Source organism: Miscanthus floridulus, chromosome 9 (genome assembly GCF_019320115.1).
Source record: "Miscanthus floridulus cultivar M001 chromosome 9, ASM1932011v1, whole genome shotgun sequence".
Classification (NCBI taxonomy): domain Eukaryota; kingdom Viridiplantae; phylum Streptophyta; class Magnoliopsida; order Poales; family Poaceae; genus Miscanthus; species Miscanthus floridulus.
Window position 1 is genome coordinate 41,887,635 of NC_089588.1, and position 7,835 is coordinate 41,895,469.

Below are 7,835 nucleotides of genomic sequence, written 5' to 3' on the forward strand. Positions count from 1 at the left end.
CTTAAACATGTTTAGATTATCATTATGAACAACTTTGATATTCATGGTTAGGGGTAAATAGGTCATTAAGCCATGCTTTGATGTGTTTCATCTTTTAAATGTGACATGTTTGACCAATTTGGAACTAGATGTTAGAGACCTTGCATGGAGGAGTTCACTAAAGCAAAGTTGTAGTATTTGACATAAGGAACAACTTTTATTTTTGGGTCATTGCATGATTCAGCTCCTAACATGTGTGAAATTGGATCACAAAAATCAGAAAAATCAAACTTCAACACTTAACAAATTTTTCTAAGTCCTTTTTACAATGGCAGTTGATAGGCTCCACTTTGGACTGAATTTTCTCCCTAGCTGTTGCGAATTAGAGCTTGATCTTTGAACAAGAGTTGTAGCTGGTACCTTGGGCTACAAAACTCATGTAGGGCATTTGCATGAAGGAGCCACGGTTTTGCAGTAATATCGACTTGAAAATGCGCTGTCAGGCTGCTCCTATCGCGTCTGAACCGACTGAATCGGTGGATTCAGTGGCCGACCATCCATAGGCGCTGGCCGCCGCGTGGTGGCCGGTGATGGCCACGCGCACCATCTGGAGGCCGTACGCCGGCGCAGGGCCCACTCATCAGGCATTGACGACCAGCAAGCCACCAGCGACGCGCTTAAGTCACCAACGAGCTGGCCATTCACTCTCACTCGCCTCCCCACGCTCCTCTGCTCAGTGCGCTCGCCATCGCCGTCGCAGCCACTCCACCGAGCTCACCAACGCTCACCGTCGTTCCATTCGCCAATTAGTCGCGCTCGTAGCTCCGTCTCCACCTTCCCCACCATTTCCACCTTGCAACGCCCCCATCTGTGCCCTAGGTGAGCCGTGTTTAGCTTTGCGCCATCGCGGGTACGCCCTCACCGGAGTGCCGCCATGGCCGCTGCAGTGGCCGTGCTTCTTCGGAGCAGCTCCCACCGTCTAGGTTGCTTAGTCACAGTCACAGAGTTGCCGTAGTTCTGTAGAGCACGTCGCTTGGCTTCACCATGGCCTCCACCGGCGTAGCGCCGTCGGCCAGCACCACCGCTCCGCCATGAGCGCCACCGCCGTTGCAAGCACCGACGAGCAGTCCCACCAAGTAGATGGTTGTGTGCGCAATGTCGAGTAGAACACCTGGTGATGATGTCACTGCCGGCGAACTTGCCGCCGTCGAGTTCTAGCTGCGTCAGTCGAGCAGCGCCGCCGTGCTCTGCTGTGTCTCGCTAACCAGTGGGTCCCGCTTGTCAGCGACACAAGAAGAGAAAGCTAGTTCAATTTTTACAGATTTAAATCCTAATTTCATGTGTTTTGTTATTTTTGTATCTTCAGTTTGGTAGCTCCTAAAATTGTGAAATAAATTTTGTAGTGTTCCTTAGGAAGTGTAGTATTTAGGAAAAATATGTTTTTAACATTTACAGTAGAAAGCTTTGGAGATTTAAATAGGGATTTGAAATGTGCTTTTGAATGCATTCAAATTTGTTTATTTTATATCTAGAGTTCCCGCTATCCAAAAATTATGAAATTTTTGTGGTAAGCTAATCTTAGCATACATGAGCTCTGGTAAAAATTTGAGGACCAGTGCATGGGTAGATTTATAGTTATAGATTTTTCTTTTATGGATAGTCAATCCTTGCATGAATTTTCATAAATTAATTATGAGTCCAAAATTCATGAAATTTGTTGGAGGTAATCCTAGTACCCTATGGATGTTAAGAAAAATAGGAAATCTGTTGCTTGACACTTTTTAATAGGATTTTCCATTTATGCTATTTCAAGCCTTGCTGCCTTATCATTTTTGTATAGGATGTTCTACTTGGTAAAATGACATGAAATTTTTATAGTAGTCCTTTGATAACATTAGTAGGGCACTGTAAATTTTTGAGAATTTATTAAGCACATATGGTATATATTTATTATTTAACCTAGATATCTAAATAAAATAATAAAGGCAATTTAATAAATAGTTTGGGCTTCATCATTATATTATCTTAAATGTATTTGGTATGCTTAAACTGTTGGTAGATTCTATGTTGTCAAATTTTGAATGATTACATGAAGTAGAAGTATTATTACTTTATGTTGCATATTAAATAGTTTCCGGACTGATTCTAGGATGTGATGAGTTGCATGTTGAAAATGATGTGTACTGTAAAAATGGTTAATAACAAAGTTGTAGAGAATTTGATAAGCTTTCCAGAAAGTCTAGGATCACCGTTTTTGGATTAGTAGAACTCCAGTTATGAGTGAAACAAGTAGCTACTGTTTGTGGCATAGTCGATGCATTGTAGAAGTAGTTAAGTAATAATCGAGAAGAGATATGCACCTACTCAATAAACATGATGCACTTGTCAACATATATGCATTCGTAATACTTATGCCATACTCATGCATCTAGGATCGGAGGAAGAGATCATGTTGCTGGAATTCGAAGAAGCAGAGGAAGGGAACCAGCAGGAGGATCCGCAAGCCGCAGCTCCCGAAGGCGTGGAGCAGAACCCTGAAGAGCTTCCGGAGTGCCCTGACCACCGTCCTACTTCCTTTCTACGAGGCAAGCCCCGGAGCATCATAAGTCTCCCAGTAATTTACAAATGTTTACTTACGTATTTATGATTGATGCATTAGGTTATAAGAGTTGAATGAAACCACTTGATGCATGTACATTCCTTGTCCAAATATTACACCTTTAACCGGTATAGGTCCAGGATCGAATAAATGCTTAGCCATGCTTAGACTGGTAGAAGTCGGGTGATATCCTGTCACCTGTGAGATATAGGTGGATACCGGAGCACGGTTGGCTATATTTGCCATCGTGGAACAGAACCATGAGGTAAAAGTAAATCAAGACCGGACGGGAGGTCGATAGAGAAGCAACAGGGCATGGAGGTCTTGGGTGTGGATCTATCCCCGTCTGTGTCGATCAAGGACCATACCGTTGTTGGAACTTCTGACAAGATTGAACGCATGCCTCTCACTTAGCTGGCCAGATAACTCGTTCCGACCGCGAAGCCGAGTAATTCAACTCAGGCCAGGAATCGTTCTGTTGTGCGCTCCTTCCGGGGAACGATCATACTGAGCCCAAGGGCAGGCTTGGACTAAGCATCCTGGCATCTGGTGTTCTAGAATGTGCGATGCAGTACGGACCCGCGAAATGTGTACCGGAGTTGTACCAAAGGTGACCTAAGGCTATCGTGGCTGGTAGACCTGGGTTTGTGTTAGGAATAAATTCCTAGCTGGTTGAAATCGATTCGAATCGCCGTCTCTCCCGGATAGTGAGAAACTTGGCTAGCTCCAACATCGTAGTAACTGTGTATGAAACATGATGGTTCGATGATGGATGAAAATGGAATTACAATACCTGCTATGGTACTGTTGTATGCTTCTAAATGATATACCACATGTTTGGCACAGGATAGTTGCTAATCTAGAAATGGATAGTTATAGTTAACTTGATAAAGAAATTGTAACTGTACCATGACTCAATTGCTTTTACGCAAAATGTTGTCAAGTTATGTCCACTTATACAGCCTTGCATAATCCTTGGAGTCATTTTATTTCTGGTTCATGACGGGTAAGTCTAGCTGAGTACCTTCTCGTACTCAAGGTTTATTTTCCCATTGTTGCAGATGGCACTGTGTATCATGGGTATTGCAAGAGTTGCTTCTATCCCGCCGTGGATGAGGAGTAAGCCTTGGGCAGGCTTCTTTAATAATTCCCATCTTTGCTTTTGTGGACCGTGATCTGGCTTGGCACTGTATCAAACTATGTTGAAAACTTTATCTTCGAACTTATTTGCTTCCGCTTTATTTATCAAACTCGGTTTGTAATAACTTTTATTCGTACTCTGATGATGAAAGGTATCTGTGAACTTTATGTACTATGTGACATGTATGTTGAATCCTATATGATCTTGGTTGTTATAAATCGTTTATCGAGACCCGTTGTGGTACTCGACGTACTACCGGGTTTATATGGGTTCAAGTATAACAGTGCGACCGCTTGCGGATTGCCATTGTACTTGTATTCTTATAAATTGGTCGGTTCTGCGACAGCTGGCATTAGAGCAAGATTCAACGTTAATTGTCACAAGTGTATTTAAAACAAAAGTTTTTGTTGTTCCAAAAACCCTTCTCTAGCAACTAATAGTTATATAATAGGAAATTGAAATCTAAAGTGTGCCAATGATCACTTTCCTTATGCCCAAATTAAGGACTATTAGGTGGCTATTTAAGTACTAACATGGGGGTTTTTACTTCGTCGTCCATATGGCGTGCTATTGTATGGATGCCATTCACTTGAGTGGTAATGTATGGATCAAATGCCTCTACGCCAAGGTAAGATGATGAGTGTATGACCGCAAGACGCGAGAGTGCGGTCGGGAAGAGTTAGCTTTGGTACGGCTATGTATGCATGCTTGCATGTGTATATGGTATGTATTTAATTGTGGGTTTAAATTATTGTCGGGTAGATTGATACAGAAGTATATGTATGGGTATACATATATGGAAGTATTTACAATTACATTCTGCATATTTCATTATGGGTTTAGGGCTGAAATGAAATTTTATGCAGGTACACTAACAATGAAACGTGTAGCTCGACTAGTTACGCTATTTATGAGAGAACGTATGTATGCCACCGTGTCTACTATTAGAAACAAATTTTCCTAAGTTTGTGAGGACGTACGGCATGAGCATGCATCATGTTAAATTACCATTCACATAATTACATTGTTCCTCCCCTTATAAAATTCTTACTCGGTTATGTAACTCTTATCCATTATGGCATTGTCTCACCAAGTGGTGCATGTTAATGGTGCAGATGGCACGCACCAAGCAGACTGCTCGCAAGTCCACCGGAGGCAGAGCTCCCAGCCGTCAGCTTGCTCCACGTACCCATCAACGTCACACGTTCCTTGGAGAGTTTGGGATGCCTACACTCTTGTGGAGAGTACTCAGCCATGTAGGCTATCCTGATGGAATGGAACCCCGCTACTTCTAGGCGAATGAGCGGTGGGGAGAAGGTCTCTTAGTTACTGTGGAGGCCATTGTTCGTCCCTGAGGTGATGATTCTGAGTGGACCGGTTGGTGTTATGAGTCAACTGGTAGGACTGCTGAAGAAGCAGCTGGCAGGGCAGCCTTTGGGATCCTGAGGGATATCATGGATCGTTTTCCTCAGGAGCTGGCAGCCGCTTTGGTTGGAGTTTTTCCGAGGGGCAACCCCTCCACTAACTCATGGCAGCAGGCAAGAGGAAGATCTTTGGAGATTGGTGCAGCAGAAGGGTAGAACAGTGACAACCCTGCCATGAGCGCCATGTTCGCAATGATGAGAGTGTTAGATGGAGTTGAGGGTAGCCTCAGACGTGTGTCTGGTGCTCTTGGTCATGCCCGTGAGGACCGACGTCAGCTTTAGAGGGAGCATGACGCTGAGATTGAGAGGCTCACTGAAGAGATGACTCGGTTAACTCACCAGCAAAATGCAGCCTGGACTAGGGAAGATGTCCTGAGAGCTCGACAGTTTGAGCTAGTGCAGCAGCTGGCCAATGCGGAAGAATACAACGATAATCTACATGAAGAGGTTCATCTACTGAACAATCAGCTCCACCCTTATGTCCCACCTAGAGCCACGGAAATGGATCTAGAAGGGTATGAGGAAGAAGAAGAAGTGGAGCCTGAAGAAGAAGTAGAACCTAAGGAAGGAGATGATCCTACGTCCGACCTAGATAGTGATCATGATGAGGATTAGATCGCTTAGCACTTAGTGGAAGGACTAATGTATCACTTTTATTCATGTAATGGACCTGTAGTTCGAATTTGGTAATGGTAATCCGACTATCATGAAATGTTGTTAATTGTACGACTATCGCACTTTTGGTTGAACATCAATGTTATTCCAGTCCTTTGTTGGTGATCATGATTTAAATTTGCATGCGTTATGAGCATGATAAGTGGTCAAATTGGGGATGTCATGTTGCGAGAATGAATTATTATGCCTCTATTTTTATTGTGATTTTAAGAATTTTCTCCAGTAATTTCAGTTTGGCATGAGTACATAATTCCTCTGCAATCTCTTGACCTCAACCAATAATCGCTTATTGTTGCAACTTCGCAGATGACGCGCACCCGTGCAGGAGCTAGTAGCAGCCAGGATGGCAACCATGATGACTTGCCACCCCCACCGCCGCCGTCTGCTCAGGAATTCTTTACCCAGTTCCTGGGTAGCCAGAGGACAATGGAAGAAGCTTTGCGCCTTATCGCGCAAAACACTGCTCGTGGCCACCCACATCAACCAGGGGCCGAGCCAAATCAGCACAGTACATTCAAGGAGTTTCTAGACACGAAGCTTCCGATCTTCAAGGTGGCTGAGGAACCACTACAAGCCGATGAGTGGCTGAATACCATTGAGCAGAAATTCCATCTGTTGAGGGTCACGGAGCATCTGAAAGCAGAGTATGCTTCTCATAAATTGCAAGGACCAGTAGGGATCTGGTGGACACACTTCCTGTCATCTCTGCCTGCTAATGCATGAGTGACCTGGGAACAGTTTAAGCTGGCTTTTAGAGGACACCATATTCCCCTAGGCCTAATGTGCATGAAAGCAGCCGAATTTATGAGGCTCACTCAGGGAACAAAGTCACTCACAGAATATATGCACGCATTCAACAACTTGTCAAGATATGCTCCAAGTTTCGTGGATACTGAAGAGAAAAAGATAGAGAGTTTCAAGCGAGGTTTGGTTACCAAACTGATGAAGACTATGGCAAATTCTTGATGCGCCACGTACAATGAGTTTATTAGTGATGCCTTGACCCAAGAAAACCACAACAACATGCATGCAGTTGCTAAGGGTCGCAAGAGGGCATATGAGGCCGGTGCATCCGGATCTTTCTAGTCAAAAGCACCTATCACAGCTAGGCCACAATTCCATCCACCTGCACCCAAGTTTAGGCCTCCACCACCGAAAGCTCAGAATAATAGGCCACAAAAACCATTCCGTAAGGCGTTCACTATTGCCTTACCAAAAGGAAATGGCAATCAGGACAGCTCCACCGGATTCAGAAGTAATCAACCATGTTTCAACAGCAACCAACTGGGTCATTGGTCCAAGGAATGCCCCCACCCCAAGAGGAATAGCAACCAGAATCAGAACAATCAGAGATAGGCGAATGCCAGGGCACGTCAGGGACAAGTGCATTATACCACTATGGAGGAAGTGCCCACCGGAGAAGTTGTCACGGCTGGTATGTTCCTTGTCAACAAGCATCTCGCTGTTGTTTTATTTGATTCGGGAGCTTCTCATTCATTTATGAGTCAAGCATTTGCATCTAGATATGATCAAGAAATAATTGAAGTAAGCAAAGGGGGTTTTAACATAAGTTCAGCAGGGGGAACTATTACTACCAAAAAGATAGTAAAAAATGTACTCATCTCGATACAAGGGAGGGAGTACACAACAGATTTGATAATATTGCCGGGGTTGTCGATAAGTGTAATCTTAGGCATGAATTGGATGAAGTATCATGGTGCTCTTATTGACACTAGCACCCGCACTATTATGTTGAGAGAACCCACGGGAGGGAATGCTTTTCTAGTCCCACTCTCTCGCGATTTCGAACCCCAACATTTAGCCTGTGCTATCCAAACCACCACAGTATGTGATATCCCCGTGGTTTGTGAGTTTTTGGATGTATTCCCAGAAGAATTACTAGGTCTACCACCGGATAGGGATGTGTAATTTAAGATCGAATTAGTGCCAGGTACCGCACCCATATCCAGAAGGCCCTATAGAATGCCACCCAATGAGTTAGCGGAACTTAAAGTTC